General features: G+C 43.7%; 1 protein-coding gene across 1 annotated transcript in view; it reads left to right on the top strand.

Annotated features, from left to right (window-relative positions):
• The first annotated feature begins 6287 nt into the window (after positions 1–6287).
• The window catches only part of FRMPD1 (FERM and PDZ domain containing 1), a 144446-nt gene continuing 125841 nt past the window's right edge, over positions 6288–24892 (top strand). The window contains exon 1 of the mRNA XM_030919919.1: positions 6288–6398. The gene's annotated coding sequence lies outside the window, so the exon portion shown is untranslated. The remainder of the gene's footprint in view (positions 6399–24892) is intronic.

The raw sequence follows: 24892 nt of genomic DNA, 5'->3' as shown, positions 1-24892 counted from the left end.
TTACAAAAATAGAACATTTAGTATATGCTATTTTTACTTGCATTTTTCATTAAGTGATATTGACTATCTTCCTATATCTTTAAATCTTCCTCTAAACATTATTAATGATGGCTATATGGCATTCCAGTATATGGATTTACCATAATTTATTTACTAAATCTCTTCCTTTGGGTATTCAGTTGCTTCCATATTTTCTCTATAAATAATACTTCAGTGAACATCCTTGTAGCACTAATTTTGTGCAAACTTAAATATTTCCCTGATCATTAGAATTACTACCTTAAATTAAGAGTTCTCAGTGTTTCCTAGTGACCCTATTTTTTCTGGACCAAGGGTGTAGATGTCAGGTCTCCAGGCCTTTAGAACTACAAACAAGGCAATGGGAGATTTTGTTTTTAGAAGAGGTTTGCTTTCTTGTGCTAGAAGTTATTTTGCAGCAGGAAAAGTAAAATGTACTGAGGCCTTAGTTTGCATTGACATCATTTAGAGCACATACTAATTTATAGCCATCTTCCTGCAGAAGTTAGAGCTGATTTTGCCATCATTTCCATCCCATCCCTATTACACAAAAGATACGTGCATATGTTATGAAAATGTGCTTATACAGCTGGGTATAGTTCCTTGCCTTTTCATAAAAATGCAGTGCCTGTAATATAGTGGGTACTCAATATTTATCAAGTGAAAGAAAGAGACAGAAGAAAAGAATCTTTTATTGATACAGTGATTATAGATCTTCCTCTTATTCTGTTAGGCTTGCTGTAACCCCCTGTCAAGAGCCCTTTGAGAAAGTAGGAAATGAACTCCTTATTTCTAATCTCCACAAGAAACAAGGGTAAGGCTACCAGTATCCATTGTGCACTCTCTGTCCCTGACATTATCAGGATGACAAGGTTATCTGCTGGCTAAAAATACCAATAGATAACCACTCATCTCATCTTAGAAAAGATACAGAGCTTCCTAAATGTAGGAAGACATTTTTTCTTTCTTATCAAAGTTAAATGGCTATACATTGTTTGTATGGATTGCGAATAAAGGAACTTGCCAATCTTCCCATTACATAATATTTAGAATTCATTTGGGGAGAATAAAGGCCAGGCCTTCATATGTGAAACCTTGTCTTAACCATTTTCTTCAGAGGGCCTCTCAAAACCTCAGATCCAGAATAGTCTAAAATGCCATCCAAGCCTTCTTTAATGCTTGGCCCCTAACTTCCACACCCCTGCTTCGATTTGACTATCTCTAGTCACAGGAAACACCACTTTGTGGCGCAGTTCTGTCCACCCTTAGATGGGCAACTCTTCTTATTAGATGGGCAACTCTTCTTGTTAGAGTCAAACCTGCCTTTCCATAGCACATCCCCACTGGCCCCAGTTATGTCCTCTAGAGTTTCAAATGCAAGGCTTATCATTCTTCCTCATGGCAGCTTGGGTCTTCCTTGACACTTGTTTTCTCCAGGTGAAAAACAATTTTTGCAAAATTCTCATAAAATTTTGCAATTTTCCCATACTCACACCTCCACTTTTCTAGTTAACAATGATTGATTTACTCTGAGCTCTCTGGCCCTACCTCCTCTCATGTACATGCGCAAGCCCACACACACACACACACACACACACACACCCCAAAGGGACATATTGGGTCCCCCGCAAGGAGCTCTGGGATTCAAAGCCAGAGACTGTTTATTCCTTACTCAGAGATTGTCCTTGAACAAGAAGTGTGTGTCTGGGTTGTCCATCTCTTCGGTCAGGTCTCTCACAGTGGTGGGTGAAATTCCTAGCCACTGCTTAGTGCTTGTGTTTTGCACTGTGAAATGAAGGCCAGCTGTAGGAAGTATTTAGGAGAGGTAATGCAGTTGCAGTAGAAGAAGCATGGGCTTTGGAGTGAAGGTTAGGTTTAAGTTCCAGCTCCTCTATGAGGTTGTTTTGAGACCTTGTGCCATATGCTTAACTTTTCTGGGCTTTAGTTTCTTCAACTGTAACAGAAGGGTATAGTAGCTACTTCAAAGTGTTGTTTAAAGAGTGAAATAAAACAATGTACATAACGTACCTGGCTTATGGTGGACACTTTATAAATGGTAGCTAGTACTAACAGCAAGACATAATTTTTCTTTTTTTCTTTCTTTTTTTTTTTTTTTTTTTTTTTTTTGAGGCGGAGTCTTGCTCTGTCGCCCGGACTGGAGTGCAGTGGCTGGATCTCAGCTCACTGCAAGCTCCGCCTCCCGGGTTTACGCCATTCTCCTGCCTCAGCCTTCCGAGTAGCTGGGACTACAGGAGCCCGCCACCTCGCTCGGCTAGTTTTTTTTGTATTTTTAGTAGAGACGGGGTTTCACTGTGTTAGCCAGGATGGTCTCGATCTCCTGACCTTGTGATCCGCCAGTCTCGACCTCCCAAAGTGCTGGGATTACAGGCTTGAGCCACCGCGCCCGGCCAAGACATAATTTTTCAATAGAAAGATTATGAATTAAGCATACTCTAAATGGAGAAGGTGTTTTTTATTTTTATTTTATTTTATTTATTTATTTATTTATTTACCACAACAGTATCTAAAAGGCCGGGCATGGTGGCTCATGCCCGTAATCCCAGCACTTTGGGAGGCTGAGGCGGGAGGATCACTTGAGCTCAGGAGTTTGAGACCAGCCTGAGCAACAAAGTGAGATGCCATCTCTACTCAAAAAAAAAAAAAGATAAGTTGGTCATGGTGGTGGCACACACCTGTGGTTCCAGGTATTCCAGAGGCTGCGGTGGGAGGATCATGTGAGCCTGGGAGATACAGGCTGCAGTGAGCCATGTATGCCACCACATGCCAGCCTGAGTGACAAAGCAAACCCAAACCAAACCCAAACCCAAACCAAAAAACTCCCAGTATCTACTATCATTTGTCAGTCCCATTTCAATTATCTCTGGCCTCTGATTCACAGTAAATCTTCTTTAAAAAGTTGCGGAGCACCCACAGTCCTCTTTTCCTCACCTCCTATTTATTCTTTTCTTTTCATTGAGATGGAGACTCTCTCTGTTGTCTAGGCTGGAGTGCAGTAGCACGATCTCAGCTCACTGCAGCCTCCACTTCCTGGGTTCAGGTGATTCTCTTGCTTCAGTCTCCTGAGTAGCTAGGACTACAGGTGCATGCCACCATGCCTGGCTAATTTTTTTTTTTTTTTCTTAGTAGAGACGGGGTTTTGTCATGTTGACCAGGCTGGTCTCAAACTCCTGACCTCAAGTAATCCGCCCGCCTCGGCCTCCCAAAGTGCTGGGATTATAGACGTGAGCCACTATGCCCAGCCACCTCCTATTTATTCTGCAGCCTAAGGACAGGTTGGGCTTCTGGCCCCATCTGCTCTCTGAAACTCCTCCTTTGAGAGAAGTCCTTATTGCCAAATCCAGGAGATTCTTGTGGGCCTCAAACCCTCTGCAGCATTTAACACTATTGGCCACGTGGCCTTTTCAGGAAAGGCCTCCCCTCTTAGCGTCAGGGATACCACATTCTTCTAGCTTTCTTTTCACCTCTGTAGATGCTCCATAGCCTCCTTCCACACTCTTCCTTGGGTCACACTTAAATGGCAACATTCTTTTTTTTTTTTTTTTTTTTTTTTTTTTTTTTGAGGCGGAGTCTCGCTCTGTCACCCGGACTGGAGTGCAGTGGCCGGATCTCAGCTCACTGCAAGCTCCGCCTCCCGGGTTTACGCCATTCTCCTGCCTCAGCCTCCCGAGTAGCTGGGACTACAGGCGCCCGCCACCTCGCCCGGCTAGTTTTTGTATTTTTAGTAGAGACGGGGTTTCACCGTGTTCGCCAGGATGGTCTCGATCTCCTGACCTCGTGATCCGCCCGTCTCGGCCTCCCAAAGTGCTGGGATTACAGGCTTGAGCCACTGCGCCCGGCCAATGGCAACATTCTTTAAGGACCTCTCCTGGATCCCCTTCTCTTCTGTACTCATGCGTAATCTCGCCTGGCCTCAAATGCCGTATTTAGGCTAATGATTTACCACATATATCTCCAGCTCACTTCTCTCCAGAAACACAGAGTTGTATATCCAACCAACCTCCTAACTTCACTGTCTTCTCGGATGTCCCGTGGGTACACACTTCACCTGTTCAAGGCAGAACCAATCCTCTTCCCATCTGTCTTAATGCATTTGGGGCTGCTGTTACAGAATATCTGAGACTAGGTAATTTATGAAGAGCAGAAGTTTATTTTCTTTCAGTTATAGAGACTGGGAAGTCCAGGATCAAGGTGGTGGCATCTGGTCCTGTGAGGGCCTTCTTGCTGTATGCTCACATGGCAAAAGGTGGGAGGGGAAGAGAATACCCACTCCTGAAAGCCCTTTCATAAGAGCATTAATCCATTCGAGAGAGTGGAGCCCTCATGACCTAAATCTCCCATTAGATTCCACCTCCTAATACTGTTGCATTGGGGATTAAATTTTCAACACAAGAATTTTTGGTGACATATTCAAACCATAGCACTCTTCTAATCAATCTTAACTCTTGTGCTGTCTAGCCCAATGACTGGCACTACCATCTATTCCCTCTGGTTGTTAAAGCCAGAAATCTGGGAGTCAACTTGACTCTTGCCCCACCCATAGGCCCTACCTTGAATTAACCACTAAGTTTCGTTGATTCTATCTCCTTAATATCTCTAAAAGTCATCATATTCTTTCTGTTCCCACTACTACCACTTTTGCTCAGGCCACCCATTAATTGGTCTTCTTTATTCTGTCTTATCCTCGCTAGTGCATTTTCTACCCTGCAACCTGAGTGATCTTTCTAAATATACATTTTATAGTGCAAAGACCCAAAGCAAAGAGTTTGGTGAGTTCAGGGAACATCCAGCAGATCAGTATGTGGAAATAGAGGTGGGAGATTGAGCGGGAAAAGAGAAGAAAAGAGGAAGAGTGAAGAAGAGGCAACAGGTTGAAGAAGAGAGTAAAAAGGGATGATGTTGCTAAGGAAGATAGGTCTTTGTACATGAATTCTTTCTAATTAAAATTCCTTTTCCTGGCCAGGTGTGGTGGCTCACGCCTGTGATCTCAGCACTTTAGGAGGCCAAGGCGGGTGGATCACCTGAGGTTAGGAGTTCGAGACCAGCCTGGCCAACATGGTGAAACCCTGCTCCTAGTAGAAATAGAAAAAAATAGCCGGGAGTCATAGCAGAAGCCTGTATTTCCAGCTACTGGGAGGCTGAGGCAGGAGAATTGCTTGAACCCTGGAGGCGGAAGTTGCAGTGAGCCAAGATTGAGGCCACTGCCCTCCAGTCTGGGTAACAAGAGCGAAACTCCGTCTCAAAAATAAATAAATAAATAAATAAATAAATAAATAAATAAATAAATAAACAAATAAATAAAAGAAAGAAATCACCTTAGATATCACCTTTTCCAAAAAGCCTTTACTAGTTTAGTTAATGGTTACATGCCAGTGCTGGTTCCTTAGTTGTAACAATGGTACCACTGTAATATAGGATGTTAATACTGGGAAGACCAGGGTGAGAAGTATATGGAATTCTCTGCATTATCTTTGCAACTTTGCTATAAATCTTAAATTATTCTAAATAAAAAGGTCATGAAAAAAATTCTACTAGCCCTCCTGTGCTGGCTCATCTGCTGCTTCTGCATGTCTGTGAGACCTGTGCCTACTCTTGTCCAAGCGTCAAAACACTTAGCTTAACATCTTACCATTGTCTATGCGTCTTTCTCTTCCACCAAAATAAGGGTGGGAATCACATCTTCTCATTTTTTTATCTCTGATGCTAACACAGTGCCTAGCAAATGACAGCTGTTTGGTTATCTCCTAAGTAAATGTTTATTGTAAATAAGTTTATTTTAGGGGGCACTACCAAAGCTCTTATTGCAGGGTAACCTGAAATTATAGGAAGAAAGAACTTAACAGTCTCAGATATTAGAAATGACTTGTAAGCTCTGTTTGCTTCCCAGCATGGCAGACTTGGCAGACCTGTGGTGATGGATATACTTGAACATCCTGTGCATCCCCACACAATGTTTATGTTTCCGGGAGAGCCACGTGATCCTTGTTCCTCTGCAGGTAGAGTCCCAGGCCAGCTGAGCTGGGTTAGTTCACTCCAGGTGAGCCTCACAGGCTGCTGCCAAATCCCAGGAGGGTGTGGACTGTGTGTGAGTGCAGGAAAGCCAACTAGGGCAGAGGGCAAAAGAACCAGTTGGAAGAAGAATGACACCACAGGGAGATGAATCTCCAGTTAAGCAATTCTAGTCCCAGCTCTTGCATTAATGAGCTGTGTGACCGTGGCCAAGTGTCTATCTCTTAGTTGCTCCGGAGTCCATATCTGTAAAATGAGGGCTTGGATTGGCCAGTCTCTACAGTCTCTTCCAGGATTGATGCTGGGATTTGGTGATCAGTGTGAAGACTGTGGACACTGGTGGAAGGAAGGAGGTAAGTGTGTGTTAGGAGCATACGGCAACTGACCATTGGTTCAGGTCAGCAGACATCGTTAGCAAAAAAACAAACAAAACCAAAAAAAAAACGAGCTAGGTCAGAGATGTGTTTAAGTCATCCTGGAAGTACAGACTTCTGGGACACAATAGTTCAACTGTTGTGTCTTAAGGATTTAACCCAGATCCATCAGAAGGAAACATTCCTAAGGACTGGAGTAGGGGAGGTGGGTGGCAGAGCAGTGGTGATTTATACTTAATAGAATGATCATATTTCGGGAGGTTTTTATGTTTATTGGCTAATAGGTTTTTTCTTTTGTTTTGTTTTTGAGACAGAGTTTTGCTGTTGTCGTCCAGGCAGGGGTACAATGGCGTGATCTCAGCTCACTGCAACCTCTGCCTCCTGGGTTCAAATGATTCTCCTTCCTCAGCCTTCCATGTAGCTGGGCTTACAGGTGCGTGCCACCACGCCTGGCTAATTTTTTGTATTTTTAGTAGAGACGGGGTTTCTCCATTTTGGCCAGGTTGGTCTTGAACTCCTGAACTCAGGTGATCTGCCCACCTCGGCCTCCCAAAGTGCTGGGGTTACAGGAGTGAGCCACTGCAACTGGCCTAATAGTTTTTATTATTTGCTTTTCACTGAAATTATCTATAATTTAAGTGTTGGAGATGATGCAAAGAGTACCACCTGGAACTTGGCTAGGGCAAGCATGGCAGCAATGCAGTGTTTTTGAATGCAACTGTTAAGTGTGTGAATTAAAATTATTTGGAGTTTGAGGCTATGAACTATAAAATTATAAAAACTCAGAATTTTCCTAATCTAAGTGAAAAAAAATCCAGTTTATTTCAAAGTTTACCTTTCTTGACTAGGTAGTAGTGGCTTTGGTGATTATATTAAAGATTTCTTGATTATATTAAAGATTTCTTGGGAAGCACAAAGAAAAGTGTCCATTTGCCTAATCGAATAAATATAACCAATCATTACTAGTTAAGATGATCTAGTACCTGGTAGAGAACTTAGGGTGGGTAAAGAAGAAATAACAGCCTGATTGTTAAAAATCCTAAGAAGATTCTTTTTGTTCACTGGTATCAGAATTTCTGAGAGGTGGGTGGAAACGCCCACTTTTGTCCCTGAAAGAACTGGAAATATGTAGTCACAAGGTATGCTTAGAAACAGGGCTTCTGGCTCAGAGCAACTCCTTCCAAATCTGGTCCTCCTTCTGTGTGGACCAAGTTTTCTTTCCTTCTTAGAAAAATAGTTACGTAACGATTCACTTGTGTTCAGGGATGGTAGATAATTGCTTAACCTCATAAAGGTTTCAGATTTAAATCCTGATGGACAAGGCACCAGCCAAATGTTAGCGTGAAGATGTGTGTCCTTGGTCCTCAGCACTGAAGTGGGCCAGGAGCAAAGAAAAGACCCTCCTGAAAAATGGGGGAACCAGCCAGAACCAGGGAGAATGAAGGGAAGTGGGCCAAGCATTAGGGCCGCAGGAAGAGGAGCCAAAACCCCAAAATAGTAATAGTTAGCATTATTGAGCATCTCTGCTGTGCCAAGCATGGTTCTAAATCATTGAATGTAATTCTCACATCAACCCTCTGAGGCAGGCTCTATTATTTCTACTTTACAAATGGAAAGTCAGGCATAGAGAGGTTAAATATTCACCCAGGGATAATCAGATAGTACATTGTGGAGCTGGAATACAAACCCACTGTGGAGTTGTTGCTGTTAGTCACTGTGCTTCAGTGCATATATAACCTTTCAATGTTGTATATGACTTTCAGGCTGTGCTTCCAGTACCCAGCCTGGGGCTGGGAAGGTAATGGACTTTTTTGGATGTTCCTGAACTGAATGGAACGCAGCAGACTCAGCCTGTGCCCAAACCTGGTACCTGGAGTCTGTGAGAGGCTCTCTTTGGCTCAGCACAATCCTTGGGAGAAGCAGAATGCTAGCCAGTCCCTAAGGGCTGGCAACAAAGCCCACCCCAGCCAGCTGACATCATGGCAGGACTCTCCTTCACTGCATTGAAAGGGGGAGGAAAAACATGGGCACTCAAGAACCCAGAGCTGATGGAGATGTGGAGATGAGAAAGCAGCCTGGTCATTCCATAGCACATACTGAGAACTCACTCTACACCAGCCCCCGCTCTGGGCACTAACCATCGTGAATATAGAATTAGATTGTGCATATTCTGTGCCTTAGAGGAGCCCCCTGCTAATGGCGAGAAAGGCCACCTATCTGATAGGACTTTGGAAATTGCCTTAGACATCTGTCCTGGTTTATACAGCAGATAAGACTAATTCTAAATCATATTGTCACTCTGGTGGAATTTCATTTATTTATTTATTTACTTACTTACTTACTTACTGAGACAAGGTCTTACTCTGTCACCCAGGCTGAAGTGCAGTGGCATGATCATAGCTCACCACAACCTCAAATTCTTGGGCTGAAGGGATCCTCCCACCTCAGCCTCCTGATTAGCTGGGACTACAGGTGCATGCCTAGCTAGTTGTTAAATTTTATGTAGAAGCAGGGTCTCACTTTGTTGCCCAGGCTGGTCTTGAACTCCTGGGCTCAAATGATCCTTCCACCTCAGCCTCCCACATAGCTGGGATTGCAGGCATGAACCGCTACACTCAGCCTTATGGAATTTTAAATATTCAGCTCACTGCCCACTAACTGAATTCAGGAGATGGGTTGTATAATCTTTAGACCCCTGGATGAACTTTTTGGAGCAAGGATGTAGGGGCTAAGGTTATGGCAGGTCTGGTTAGACAGAATCTGCGACAGGACTCTGTAATTAAAATGGCAGTAGAGATGGTTGGATAAGAGAAGGGAGAAGGAAAGAAACCTGCTGTTGTATTCTTAAAACAGTAGGGCATATTTATCCCAGTGGAAGAGGGCATTTATTCTGTGTGCTAGCCATGGAACCGTCTATTGGATCAAGCCTCTTGAGCAATGAAAAAATTGTTGTAGACTAGGGACTTATTTGGTGATGAAAGTGATGTCTGATTTGCTTGTTGTACTGGTGGCATTCTTTTTTTTTTTTTTTTTTTTTTTTTTTTTGAGACGGAGTCTGGCTCTATCTCCCAGGCTGGAGTGCAGTGGCCGCATCTCAGCTCACTGCAAGCTCCGCCTCCCGGGTTTACACCATTCTCCTGCCTCAGGCTCTGGAGTAGCTGGGACTACAGGCGCCCGCCACCTCGCCTGGCTAGTTTTTTTTGTATTTTTTTTTTTTTTTTTTTTTTTGTTGAGACGGAGTCTCGCTCTGTCGCCCAGACTGGAGTGCAGTGGCCGGATCTCAGCTCACTGCAAGCTCCGCCTCCCGGGTTTACGCCATTCTCCTGCCTCAGCCTCCCGAGTAGCTGGGACTACAGGCGCCCGCCACCTCGCCCGGCTAGTTTTTTGTATTGTTTTTTTTTAGTAGAGACGGGGTTTCACCGTGTTAGCCAGGATGGTCTCAAACTCCTGTCCTCGTGATCCGCCCGTCTCGGCCTCCCAAAGTGCTGGGATTACAGGCTTGAGCCACCGCGCCCGGCCTGGTGGCATTCTTTATATTGCTTTGTTTCACTCTTAGCAGTATTCTGGGTTGGATGACAAACTTTATGGCCACACTGCCCATGGAAAAAAAGACACCTGTATATTTCTGGTGGCCCTGAGTTCAAATTTTAAAGCCAAAGGGAGGTTGGTGTATAAAGCACCGCTTGCTAAATAGCATTTTCTTCTGTCACCACGATGCTGAATATGCATAAAACTCTTTCCTTTTCCTTCTTAGCTTGGTTGGAAATATAAAACTAAAATTTACTTTAAAATTAATAGAAAACAAAAATGATTCCCTTTAAAACAGAAAAACAGATACAGGATAGGAATTTATTAAATTCTTGCCACAAATCAGCTTGACTGGCTCAGTTCAGAATGATCAGTTCTTGGATTGTTTAGCTCTCCTCCACCCAGAGTTCTGGGACACACAGCCAGAGAGAGTAGGGGTGTCCGCACAGAACCATAGATGTAAGGGAGCCCTTGGCCCCTCACATGTCCTTCTGGGCTATGAGACCCTGACGGGTTAGTGCTTGACTCCTGGGAGAAAGAAGAAGGGTTTTGTTTTTTTTTCACATGAAGCCACTGCTTGAAGCATAGTAACCGTGAATATAGAAATCATTAGAAACATGGCTGGGCACAGTGGCTGATGCCTATAATCCCAGCACTTTGGGAGGCCGAGGCAGGTGGATCACTTGAGGTCAGGAGTTCGAGACCAGCCTGGCCAACATGGTGAAATCCCGTCTCTATTACAAATACAAAAATTAGCCAAGCGTGGTGGCACGTGCGGTAATCCCAGCTGCTCGGGAGGCTGAGGCAGGAGAATCACTTGAACCTGGGAGGCGGAGGTTGCAGGGAGCCAGGATTGTACCATTGCACTCCAGCCTGGGTGACAAAATGAGACTCCATCTAAAAAAAAAAAGAAAAAAAATCATTAGAAACAAAAAAATCAGGGGAAAGGAATGAAAGTGGTGTTTCATGAGGTTTAATTGAGCAATGACCTCCTCATTAGCAGCAGTCAGTTCAGTTTACGTGGCCTCATTTAAAGATGGAAAAAAAACAAGGATTGGGGGAAAAGCCCCTCCTTCGTGTTACTGTTCCTTCTCTCTCTCACTGGTATATCCATCTGTATCCATGTGCTAGTGTTACCATTGCTAAATTCATCAAACAAGATCTGTGATTATATGTGACCTTCGTCATCTATTTGTTACACAAGCATTTTTGGACTGTTTGAACCGCTTCAACATCTCTTTCCTTTGCATATAAATGGAGATTAGGAGGATTCTTAATAGGTAGTTATTGAGCATCAAGCCTGTCATAGATATTAAGGAGAATTACAGAGTCAGGGATTTATAGTCAAAATTCGAAGAGAAGTGAAAATAATGAGAAACCTCATTGTTTAGGTTTTGATGTTAGAAGCTCGCTGCTTCAAAGATATAGAAATGTGTAATAAAACCATACCAGCTCTCGTTTCTACTTCCCCAACATAAAACAGCTAAAGAACACTGAAGAAGTTAATAGACAATAGCAAGGGTGTGCTTCTTCAAGGGAAGTTCCTCTGAGAAGCTTGCTATTTCAGGAAGACATGGGTCGTGGCTTTTGTGAATCAATTTTAAAAGGAGCCAGATAAACTTGTGGCCAGAGATAACATCTACAGCTATTGAAGGCGAGATGGGGTAGTCAGTTCTCATGCTTCATTCCGTTTAAACCCTGTGTCACCAAGGCTACATGAACAGGCTAGGAATGTCTTCCCCACAGGGTCCTTGCTGGTATTCAATTTCTCCTGATAAACTGCCTCATCCTCCATGTCAAACCCTTTTCAAAGCTTGACATAAATTCTGGGTTGATGAAGTAACATACTGATTATTGAAGAAACATGGCATAACTTAAAAGGACTAGGATGCATGCCCAACTCTTCAGAGTTTTAAACTCTGGGGCCTAGAAACCAATTCCAAAGGCAAATCTCTGCCTCTTTATTTCTTCTATTTCTTCGCTTTTACCTTGTCATTTCTTAGGGGAGGGGAGGGGCTCGGGGGCGGAGGGGGGGGTGGGGGAGGAGGGAGGAGGGAGGAGGGCGGGAGTGATTCGATGGGAGGGAGGGAGGGAGGGCAGGGAGGGAGGCGACTTAGGGGGGGGGCACGGGACGGGGCTTTTGTTCTTACTTTCTTTTTTCTTTTTTTCCCTCCCTCTCTCCCTGCCTCCCTCCCTTCCTTCCTTCCTTCCTCCCTCCCTCCCTTCTTTTCTTCCACTATATTTCTTCCTTCCTGAGATGGGGAGAGGGTAGTTGGTCTCACTATGTTGCCCAGGTTGGACTTGGACTCCTGGGTTCAAGTGATCCTCCTATCTCAGCCTCTCAAGTAGCTGGAACTATAGGCACTTGCCACTGTGCCTGGCAAGACTTAGTTTTCTTTTGCAAATCATTCCTGGGAATTGACACAGAAACAACTTATTAATCTTAAAAGCAACCATATTCATAACTTCATAGTAATGATAAAAATACTGACAGTAGGCCGGGCGCGGTGGCTCAAGCCTGTAATCCCAGCACTTTGGGAGGCCGAGATGGGCGGATCACGAGGTCAGGAGATCAAGACCATCCTGGCTAACATGGTGAAACCCCGTCTCTACTAAAAATACAAAAAACTAGCCAGGCAACCTGGCGGGCGCCTGTAGTCCCAGCTACTCGGGAGGCTGAGGCAGGAGAATGGCGTGAACCCGGGGAGGCGGAGCTTGCAGTGAGCTGAGATGCGGCCACTGCACTCCAGCCTGGGCGACAGAGCGAGACTCCGTCTCAAAAAAAAAAAAAAAAAAAAAAAAAAATACTGACAGTATTTATATTTCAATAAGAATAATAGCTGAAATGTATTGGGGGCATATTGTGTGCTAGGCCCTGTGTACATTGAAAGTTTTACATGGATTGTCTTGTTTAATCCTCCCAATAATAAGTATTATTATGTAGGTGTTATTATATTATCCCAGTTTTACAGATGAATATTATTACAGTCCAACCATGCTCCTGAATTCCTGACCAAACATCCAACTGTCCACTCAACATCTCTGTTTGGATGTTTAATAGGCATCTCAGGCCAGGGGCGGTGGCTCAACGCCTGTAATCCCAGCACTTTGGGAGGCCGAGGCGGGCAGATCACCTGAGGTCGGGAGTTTGAGACCAGCCTGACCAACATGGAGAAACCCCATCTCTACTAAAATACAAAAAATTAGCCAGGCATGGTGGTGTATGCCTGTAATCCCAGCTACTTGGGAGGCTGAGGCAGGAGAATCGCTTGAACCCGTGGGCGCAATTTGCGGAGATCTGAGATCACGCCATTGCACTCCAGCCTGGGCAACAAGAGCGAAACTCCGTCAAAAAGAAAAAAAAAGAAAGAAAAAAGGCATCTCAAGTTTAAAACGTCTAAAACTTGACTCCTAATATTTCCTTCTCGTTCCTCTGCCCCCAAGAAACTTCCTCCCCTTCAGTTTTCCTCATCCCAGGTAGTGGCAACTCCAGCCTTCAGGTTGCTGAGGCCCAAAACCTTGGAGTCATCTTTGACTCATTTCTTTCTGTCACACCCTACATCCAATCTGGTCAGCAAATCCTGTTGCTGCACCTTCATAAAGCATATCCAGAATCAGAGTACTTCTCACTCCTCCACTGTTACTTCCCTGCTTCAAACCACCATCCCCTTTCACCTGGATGATTGCAGTAACCTTCCACCCTCACCCCCTTCAAGTCTGTTCTCATCACGGTAGCTAAAGTGCTCCTGTTAAAATGCAAGTTCAAAACCTTTCAACGGCTTCCCATCTGACTCAGAGTGGAAATCAAAGCCCTTAGAGTGGCTATAAAGGCTCCACAGGGGCCCATGTCTTCTCTCACTGGCTGTCCTTCCCTCAGCCTTCCTCATTAGCTTCCTGGGCTCCAGCCTCCTTGCTCTTCCTCAGGAAAGCCAAGCCCACTCAGGGCCCCAGAGTCTTGGCCCTGATTCTTCCCTCTGCCTGGACTGCTTTCCCCACCACCCTATCCACGGGGTTTGGAGCTGCCTCTCTTTCAGGTCCAATGTCACTTTCCCAGAAAGGCCTGCCCTGAAGCCCCATTTAGTTTACAACTCCCCCCGGCCAGGAGTCCTCATGTTTCTTCCCAACTTTAGTTTCTTCCCAGCACTTGCCACCATTGAACATACTACATAGTTTTCTTAATTTGTTGTCTCTCTCCCCACAACAAAATGTCAGCTCCATGAATGTGGAGATTTTTTTTTGAGTTTTAAATCATTATGGATACATAATAGTTGTACGTAGTTACGGGGTACGTGTGATATTTTGATGCAAGCATACAGTGTATAATGATCAAATCAGAGTCATTGGGATATCCATCCCTCAAGCAAGGGCAGAGATTTTTGTCTCTTTTTTTTTTTAACTGCAGTATCTTTAGTGGCCAGAACAATGTCTAGCACATAAGAGACACTCCATTTGTTGAATAACTGAATAAATGAGGAAAGTGAGGTTTAGGACTTGCTTGACTTTATTTTATTTTTTTAGAGACTGAGTTTCACTGTGTCAAAACAACAACAACAACAAATGGTATACTGTTTACACTGTCCTATATCTCTCTTTTTTCATTTATCATATCATATATGTTAGAGATTATATCAGTACATTAATAACTTTCATATTCTTTTTTTTTTTTGAGACAGTGTTTCTCTCTTGTTGCCCAGGCTGGAGTGCAATGGTGTGATCTCAGCTCACTGCAACCTCCACCTCCTGGGTTCAAGAGATCCTCCTGCGTCAGCCTCCTGAGTAGCTGGGATTACAGGCATGCGCCATCACACCTGGCTAATTTTGTGTTTTTTTTTTGAGCAGAGATGGGGTTTCTCCATGTTGGTCAGACTGGTCTCGAACTCCCGACCTCAGGTGATCTGCCCTCAGCTTCCTGAAGTGCTGGGATTACAGGCGTGAGCCACCACGGCCCGGCCTCACATTCTTTTTTTAAAACAAAGATACATTGTATTCTATGTATAGACATTCTAAAATTTATTTAACTAAAATGTATTTAACCAGTCCCCTATTGATGAACAAATGCCCTCCGATCTAGCATTTGTAATTTTGATAGCTATTGCCAAATTTCCCTTCTGGACCTTTGTAAAAATTTGTATTCTCATCAGCAGTGTATGTGAGAGATTAGAGGTTCTTAACCTTGAGTTCACAGACCCTGAAATTGTATAAGCAGTTTTTTTGTGCTTATGTGAATCTACGTGTTCTTCTGGGGACAGCCCATGGGGCTGTCACCAGATTCTCAAAGGACTCGAAATCTCCCAACAGGTTAAGAATCATTGCTTGCAGGAAGCCTTACTCTTAAAGATCTAATATAAAGAAGGGATTTCTTCAAATTATAAAATGATTTTGAAAGGATTCTGATTTTCAGAGGGAATCACTAAAAATGTCTTGTGCATTTACGATACAATGAAATTGATGAAATCAAATATGTGCACTTATTTTATTTGGTAGACTCTTTTTTTGCCCAAGTGTATTGGTTCTAGGAGGATTTGGAGCAAATCCCACTACAATAAAAGCTATGTGTAACAATAAGATATTTGAGCCTCCAGGTAATACACCCTTTATTTCAAATAGTATTAAACCTGTATGCATAGCTTTGGGTCTGTTATGTTTAAGGTGCTGTATTTGGAAACATTTTTGACATACGTTAGTGCACAGAGCTTAATGCAGAGCTTGGCACACAGTAAGCCTTCAATGTCTATCTTCTGTTTTCTTTTTTCCCTTTACTCCTTATCTTAGAATGTGCAGCATTTCACAGATCTGGTTATAGTGACATTGGACCTACAGTGATTCTCTCAGCCTAGGAGAGAGGCCAGTGGTGATTCCCAATGGATCAGCCTGGATATAGGCTCTTGATTTCCTGAGCCCTCAGCTCAGTGGTTCTGTCCTCCACTCAGGCCCCAGCACGTATGCAAAATACACTTAAACCCTTGTCTTCTGCTTCATTTCCTTGACCATTTATAGGCCTGGAAACCCTGACCTATATCCCAGGGGTGTGATGTGGATTGACCAGTAAACCATTATTAATTGTGAAGTAAACATTCATTATTGTTAGCACTGTTTCCAGTCTGGGTTCCTGACCTGGAGAGAGAACCTGCTTGCCCAGTGGCTCTCTGTGAGAGTTCAGAACACCCACAAACCTATGAGGGCTGTGTCCTCCTTTGAAGTATGCTAGGAGTACTTCAAAATTTTTTTTGTTTTGTTTTGTTTTTTTGAGACGGAGTCTTGCTCTACTGCCCAGGCTGGAGTGCGGTGGCGTGATCTCAGCTCACTGCAACCTCTGCTTCCCGGGTTCCAGCAATTCTCCTGCCTCAGCCTCCTGAGTAGCTGAGATTACAGGCATGTGCCCCCATGCCCAGCTAATTTTTTTTTTCTTTTTCTTTTTTGAGACTTAGTCTTGCTCTGTCACAAGGCTGGAGTGCAGTAGCACGATCTCAGCTCACTGCAACCTCTGCCTCCCGGGTTCAAGCGATTCCCCTGCCTCAGCCTCCCAAGTAGCTGGGATAATTTTTGTATTTTTACTAGAGATGAAGTTTCACTGCATTGGCCAGGCTGGTCTCGAACTCCTGACCTCAGGTGATCCGTGTGCCTTGGCCTCCCAAAGTGTTGGGATTATAGGCATGAGCCACTGTGCCCAGCCTACTTCAAAGTATTTTAAAGGATTTGAGTTCACACTGGAGCGATGTCCTGTTTTTAAGTGACTACGAGAACCTGGTCACTGTCCCAATATCGGAAGGGCTGCCATGGGGCAGAGGATGAGGAGTTGTCCTTCATGGGTCCAGAGGACAGAACTAGGACCAGTAGGGAGGTAGATGTTAACCTGAGAATGGGAGGAACTTTAATAGCTAGAGCAGTTCAACTAGCACCAACTGCCTGAAAAAGCAAGAAGTTCTTTCCAGTCATGAAAACGTTCAAGCAAAGGCAAGGTGATTTTTCATTTTCAAATAACTTATTGATTGATTACCTACCATGTGCAGGACATTGTCCTAAGTGCTAGAGGAGCCCAAATGCGAACTAGGCAAGTAGTTTGCTCCTAGTGTAAAAGGGAAGATAAAATTCATCTATCCATCCATCCATTCACTCGGTGAATGTATACTGAGCACCTACTATGTATGTGACAGGCATCATAGCACTGCAGATGCAACAGATAACAAAACAAAGATGTTTGTACCTTACAGGTGGTAGATGAGATTGACAATAAGATTCCCTAAAGCATGAAGTTAATGTTACCCTTTGAGAATGAAATTAGGAAAAGTTAATGTGAAACAAACCAACAAAATCAATTGGCTAATAGGAATGTAGTTATAACTCAGAGAGCTTAAATACAACAAATCATATGATACTTTGCTGGCTCTTTGTGTAAAGGGGATAGTCTGCTTGGAGCTAGAAAACAGAAGCGCAGAGGAAAAATATTTTTAAATTTGTTCCTAGCATTATCTGAAGACAGGGTAGTCAACCAGTCAACTGAACACATCAGGCTGCCACAGCTCAGTGATGCTGGCCACTGAGATCATTCAACTCACACTCTTTCAAGCACCTTCTCTTCTTCTCTTGGCTTCCATGTACCTGCAGGTTTAACTTACAGATAACTTTTCTGGAAAGCCTCTTCTGTACTCTCAGAGAACTGTGTACCATGTACTGCTTCATGGCACTTATTACAGCCATAATTTATTAACTGTTTGTTTATTTAGTGTCTGTTATCTCTCACTAGACTGGAAGCTGCAATGAGGGCAGAAGCCCTGTCCATCTTATCCACCCTTGCCTCCTACTGCTTGGCACATAGAGGCACTCAGGAAATATTTGTCAAATGACTACATAAATAAATGAAAGACTGAATGAATCTGACTTCCCAAGAAGATTTTCTTACAAGGGAAAAATGCTGTCAGCAGAGAGGGGACTTTATTTCTGAGATTCTTAGAGACCTCTTATGGCATCACTCTAACATAGGTAGAAAATGCAAGTGAACAGGAATGATCTATAGGACTTCAGAGATGGGGTAGCAATCATGGAAGTGGTTGTGGAGAGTGGACACCCAGCCCAAGTCTTGAATCAAAGATAGGATTTGGCATGTGGGACTAAGGGGTAGAGGGAAAAAGATTATTCTAGGCAGAAATAGACAACACAGGCAAAGATACCAAGTCTGGAATTCAGAGTGCATATGGAGAAGAATTGGGAAATAATATGGGGAAGGCAGGCTGGGATCCCAATGAGACAGGCAGGATGAAGAATATGGACTTATTCGTATTCATCTGTTGGTAGGCTTTGCCAGAGAGGGAATCCCTGCATTGCACGGGGGAGTCAGTTCCTTCTGTAGTGTTTCAAAAGGAATGGTGTGGGCAATGAAATTGACTGAATGACTCCAGGGAAAGGCCAGCTGAAACGTTTCCCAAAAAACCTTCACAGTGGGGCATTACCTTAATGAACTTGCAGGGTCCAGGTACTGGCCCTTTGCCCCTGAGGTTAAGAAGTCTAATTTGTCAGCACTCAAGGGTGTCTAGGCTCACAAGGCTACTGTACATAGCCAGGATGCTAGCTTATTAATTTACAAGGAAAACTAGAATTGCTGAAGGTTTCAAATGTTCAAGGCCTATGACTAGAGCATTCTAGCCAATTAAGTAGGCCACATGAGAAGTCATATTATAATCAGGTGTCAGTTTATTAACTCATGGTAAGAAATACAATTGCCAAGGGATGCCTAAGTCCAATGGCTAATGAATTTATTTCTTGTAGGTGGATCTACATGAGAAGCTAAACTATAATTAGATTGGTTGATAAGTTTGGAATTAAAATAAGGAGAAAAAAAAATTAAAAGAATGTTTAGAGGCATCTGGCCTAGACCTCTATAGTAGGGAGATACTTGTCATTAGAATTACCCAAATCTCCTTCTTAACCAGAGCCCCTCTGCCCTGGATGGCATTAGGTGAACATTGCCAAGACTTGCTTGTCTGACCTTGCAGGGTTGCTACCTTTTCTAGTCTTGTCTTTTCCCTTCCTTCCTTCCTTCCTTCCTTCCTTCCTTCCTTCCTTCCTTCCTTCCTTCCTTCCTTTCTTTCTTTCCTTCCTTCCTTCCTTCCTTCCTTCCTTCCTTCCTTCCTTCCTTCCTTCCTTCCTTCCTTCTTTCCTTCCTCTTTCTTTCTTTCTTTCTTTCTTTCTTTCTTTCTTTCTTTCTTTCTCTCTCTCTTTCTTTCTTTCTTTCTTTCTTTGTGACACAGGGTCTCACTGTGTCACCCAGGTTGGAGTGCAGTGGCGTGATCTCGGCTCTCTGCAACCTCGGCTTCCCAGGCTCAACTGATCCTCCCATCTCAGCCTCCTCAGTAGCTGGGACTACAGGCATACCATGCCTGGCTAATTTTTTTGTATTTTTTGGTAGAGATGGGGTTTAGTTGTGTTGCCCAGGCTGGTCTCGAACTCCTGAGCTCAGGTGATCTACCCACCTCGGCCTTCCAAAGTGCTGGGATTACAGGTGTGAACCACTGCACCGGTTTCTAGTGTTTTCTTAGCTCATCAACCTCCCTTCTGATTGAGCTTTTATTTTTTATCTGTATTACTATTTTCAATGAGATTTCTTCAAGCTTTCCTGGTCTGAGGACCATTCTGTTTCTTTAAGGTGACTTAGCAAATCTCTACTCTAATGCATTATGTGTTGATGTCCTACTTTAATTCTCAGAGGACAATCTCATTTCTAATTCTTTCAGGATCACTCACTGTTGCCCGTAGTACTGACAACACTACAGCCTCAAGATTCTAGGGCACCCCAAGCCCCAGGTGGCTTAGAGCAATTGTATTTAACATTGCCAGGATTTCCCAAACTAGATAAAACCTCAGTGATAATAACCCCCTCCTTCCATTCCATTCATGTGTTTCTTTGTCATCAAAACATGAACACATCTGTTCTTTTTTTTTTTTTTTTTTTTGAGACAAGAGTCTCCCTCTGTTGCCCAGGCTAGAGTACAATGGTACGATCTCGGCTCACTGCAAACTCCATCTCCCAGGTTCAAGTGATTCTTGTGCCTGAGCCTCCCAAGTAGCTGAGATTACAGGCACCCACCATCATGCCCAGCTAGTTTTTTTGTGTCTGTATTTTTAGTAGAGACGGGCTTTCACCGTGTTGGTCAGGCTGGTCTCGAACTCCTGACCTCAAGTGATTCATCGGCCTTGGCCTCCCAAAGTGCTGGGATTACAGGTGTGAGCCACTGTGCTTGGCTCTTTTTTTTTTTTTTTTTTTTTTGACAGAGTCTTACTCTGTTGCCCAGGCTGGAGTGCAGTGGTGCAATCTTGGCTCACTGCAACCTCCGCCTCCGAGTTCTAGTTATTCTCCTGCTTCACCCTCCTGAGTAGCTGGCGTTTCAGGTGTGCACCACCATACCAGGCTAATTTTTGTATTTTTAGTAAGGACAGGGTTTCACCATGTTGGCCAGGCTGGTCTCAAACTCCTGACCTCAAGTGATCCACCCACCTTGGCCTCCCAAAGTGCTAGGATTATAGGTGTGAGCCACCGCACCCAGCCCACGTCTGTTCTTTTATTCCATCATCCTAAGAACTCTTGAGGGAAAGGGCAGGGATTGGAGTTGCTCATGGTCACACAGTTAATAAGAGGTAGAGACAGAGCTCAGAGCCCAGTCCACTTTCTATTGCATCCTGCTGTTGCACCATGAAAAAGAACAGAGTTTTCTTATAAATTCCACCTGCACTGAGAAGAAATAACAGATAATACTATTGTTAGATTTACCAACTTGAAGGTCAAGCACAGAAGTCAGATGTTGAGGTTTAGCATGAAACCATGATTGAAAATTCTAGTATCAGAAGTAGGGCTTGATTTGCAGTACTGTAGATGGGTCTGGTCCCTCTGTATCTCTAGGAGATAGAACAGCAGGATTAGACAGACTCCTCAGGGCAGAGTTGGCAAGAGCAAAGACCAAATCATAGACTGGAAGGCACAACAGTGATCCTAGAGTTAGAATAAAGGGGGCTGGTGTTCCTGGGGGATATTACCAAGCTACAGGAAACATAGGGTTGAACGATCCCTCTTAGACTTAGAAGTCTTTTCCTGTAAACACTGCTGGATGTAGAAGGACCCATTCTTATGCATTGCTTGCTTTCTGCAGACTGTACACAGACCACGATAAGAGTCATTATTGAGCACCCACACTATGCCAGGCTCAGCCCTAGGTATGTGATTTTGCTCTTAATCTCTATCCTACGCCCAAGAAACTGTAACCTTTAGAGGCTAAGTAAGTTGCCCAAGATCACTAATATGATGGAAATTGGTTTCTAAGAAGTTCTGTTTGGCTGCAGAACTAAGCTTTTCCCTTTATGCCGTGATGACAAACCTTCATATCTCAGAATGAGATGTTACAATTCAGGCCTTTTCTGTCCTCCAGTTCTGCTGGCCGGAGTGATGAGAACAAGAGACACTCTGACCTCAGAAAGGTGGGAGAGTGTTGCATTCAGTACATGCCAGAGCCAGACTGCCTGGTTTCAAATTCAGGCTCTACCACTTGCCCACTGTGTGACTTAGAATAAGTCTTACTGGCTCTGTGCCTGTTTCCTCACTTGTAAAATGGAGAAATGATAGCATTCACTTGATAGCATTATTGTGAGAATTAAATATGCTAATGTAGGTCCAGTGCTTAGAAAACTATCTGGCACATAGTAAATGCTCAGTAAAATTAGCCATTATTATCTTTTGATTAAATTGAGATCATGATCCCAATCCAATCTGACCACTTGACTGAATTCGGGAGACACTGTGTCCTCATTAATTCCATAATTCTAAGCCATCTCTTGCAGTGGATTGCTTTCTAAATGGGTCATCTTAAGCATTTTTAAAGATCCCTACTGATGTAATTATCAAACCTCATCTGGAATTCTTGTGTCACACTCTGGGTGGTCCCTACAGTTTGCCCCTGTTGTGCTTTCCTCCCTACTTTCCTAACAAGGCCTGCCTAAAGTGACTCTTGACTTCACTGGACAGCTGCCCTTTGGTGGGTCCCAGCAGCCCTCTGGTCTTTAGAACTCCCCATGAGGGCCCATTCTTTGCATGCTTTGGAGCTCAGCAGGCTTCCTGAGTCTTCTCAGTTAGTGATGTTCAGATGACTGAGCTTGTAGGAAAGGGTGGGGCAGCCCCAGCTGACTCCAGAAAGGATACGAAGTCTGTCCACACAGACAATCACAGACCAATTAAAATGGCGCATGAGGTAATTAAGGACTGCAAATGAGGTGCAACTGCTCTGAGGTGCCACATAACTGCCAGATAATGATAGCCTTCGGCAGGGACGTACTGTGACTTGGAATTGAATGACTTTTCTGACAGGATTAAAACAAAAAGGACAAGACATCTGCAAGACATAAATTCATACTTTCAAATGGAATCTTTCATACAGTTCAGTCTCACAAATATGTATGAAACAGGGGGGAACAGTGCTGGCTATTACAGGGGACACATGAATAGGTGACACTCAACCCCTGACCCAAAAGTGGCACTTCTCCATCTCCACTGCTACTTCTCACCAGCATCTCCACTGCCACTTCCCCAAATGGGAAGCATTTTTGAGTGGGAAATAGCCTACATATTAAGTGTCAATACCTTACAAGTATTGAAAGCCCCCACAGATTGGTCCCAATTAACCTTTCCAGGTTTTTTTCTTCCAATCATACACCTCTCCCTGACCATATACCCTATATGCCAGCCTCACTGGTTTACTGCAGTTCCTTCAAACACACTGTCTCTTTCTTTCCCCTTCTTCTTGCCTTCTCTGAATCTGTTACAAAGCATCGTCTGTCTTTCGGTCTCTGACTAGAGAAATCTTGCTCACCTTTCAAAGCTCCTCTCAAATGCCACTTCTTCCCTAAAGCACTCCATGGCATTTGCCTCCTTTAGTGGGAGGAGGCAAACCTGCATCCATGTCATCCTCTGTTGCACTTGGTTTATCCTTCTGTTGCGTAGTTTTCCTCCTGTGAGCTCCCTGCTGAGCCAGTCCTGGGATTGACTTTATCATTTTCCTCTCCCACAGCACAGCCTAGCACAGGATTTATGTGGAGTGAATTATACTGAATGGAATGGAGGAGATAAACCCAGCCCCAAGTGACTAATGTAAGCCGACATGCCGTAGGGTTCTATGACAGAGCTCTAAAGTGGAATAGAATTTAGGCTGCAGCGGGGATAAAATTTTTTCCAAGCAGGGAAGACTCGGGAATGTTTCCATTTTTTTTTTCCATGTAAACCTTTCCTGACATCTCCTCTGTGACATGCGTGCCTCAAGTACCTGTCCCCCATTGTGATATTCACAACCCAGGACTGGAAAATCCTTGAGGTCAGAGATCTTTGTTATTTCCTTGTACCTAGTTCAGGGGTTGGCACATAGCAAATGCTCAACAAATGTTTGTGGGAGAAAGGTAAAGAAGGTCAGAGGGAGAAAAAGAGAGCTGTATTCATGCAGAAATGGAGGAGGGCAAAAGCTGCAGGGAAATTGAATCAAGGTTGGTGCAGTGGCTCATGCCTGAAATCCCAGCACTTTGGGAGGCCAAAGTGGGTGGATCACCTGAGGTCAGGAGTTTGAGACCAGCCTGGCCAACAGAGCAAAACCCCATCTCTACTAAAAGTACAAAAATTAGAAAGGTGTGGTGGCAGGCGCCTATAATCCCAGCTACTTGGGAGACTGAGGCAGAAGAATCAGTTGAACCCGGGAGTTGGAGGTTGCGGTGAGCTGAGATTGTGCCACTGAATTCCAGCCTGGGCGACAGAGTGATACTCCCATCTCAGAAAAAACAAAACAACAAAAAAAGAAATTAAACCTAAAAAGGTTTAGTCATATATTACTTGGGACCTGCCATGTAGTCTTGGTGGGTTCGCTTGATATAGTGAAGGTGCTTACTAGCTACACACTGCTTTTCATAGGTGCCAATTGACAGTGAGTAGATGGGAAAAAAAAACTCTGTATTCTCAGATTCATTTGTCCCCATCCTCCCCCACATCCTGGAGTTGGTGCTGTGATACATTCCTCAATAGGAGATTATTGGGAGGCAGTTGGCAGCTGCATTCCATCCTTACCCTGTAACAGAGGGTCACTGTGATCGCTAGAAGTTTCACTAACACAAAGAACAGTCCAAGGCCCACTTAAGTCAAGGTAGCTCTTAAAAACACAAAAACCAAAGGCTTCCAGATGAGGCTAGAATTCCATTTTGCCCTTCACTTCTACACAAATAGGCAAAATTAGAAGTGGAACACTCGTGTTTATCTGCCTCCAGGTCAGAGCATCATAGTGGAGTAGAAGGAGCAGTGGCTTGGGATTGCTGAGAACAAAAAATAATGAGCAGTTTCGCCACTGACAAGGCATACAACTTGAGGCAGGTGCCTTCATTACCAAGGCAGGTAATGAAGGCACCATTTTATAGATGAGGTGCCTTCATTACCTCATCTATAAAATGGGAATAAATAGCATATTCTTCACAGGGCTGCTGAGAGAATTAAATAACATGCACTGTAAATCACTTAGTCCAGCACTGTGCATACAGAAGGCCCTAAGTAAATGGTTGCTATTGATCATCATGATTTCTTTTTTTAAAAAAACTATTTGGGGTAATGTTCAAGGGCTTAGCATAGTAGACAGCTGTTATATGATATTTCAGAAAGCCTGTTTGATGTCCCAGCTGTCTGATGGAGCAGTCTTGGAGCACTGGGTCTTCCTTTCAACTTCTGTTTTCATTGTATCCTTTTCATGCGTCTGTATTTATATGCTATAGAAAGTATGGCACAGTTTTTTTTTTAAGCAGTAATGAAATATCTTCTGGCCCTTGTTTATTTTCATCTTGTTTCCTACTATTCCAGACACTGTGTACTAGGAAGAGATGATGAAGCACCTTCTTTACTGTAATATTTTAGTGGTGTGTATTTGCAACAGCATTTTGAAGAA

This window comes from Rhinopithecus roxellana, chromosome 16, assembly GCF_007565055.1.
Source record: "Rhinopithecus roxellana isolate Shanxi Qingling chromosome 16, ASM756505v1, whole genome shotgun sequence".
In the NCBI taxonomy this organism is placed as follows: Eukaryota; Metazoa; Chordata; class Mammalia; order Primates; family Cercopithecidae; genus Rhinopithecus; species Rhinopithecus roxellana.
The sequence above is the reverse complement of the archived record's forward strand: the minus strand, read 5'-3'. Positions and strand labels throughout refer to the sequence as shown.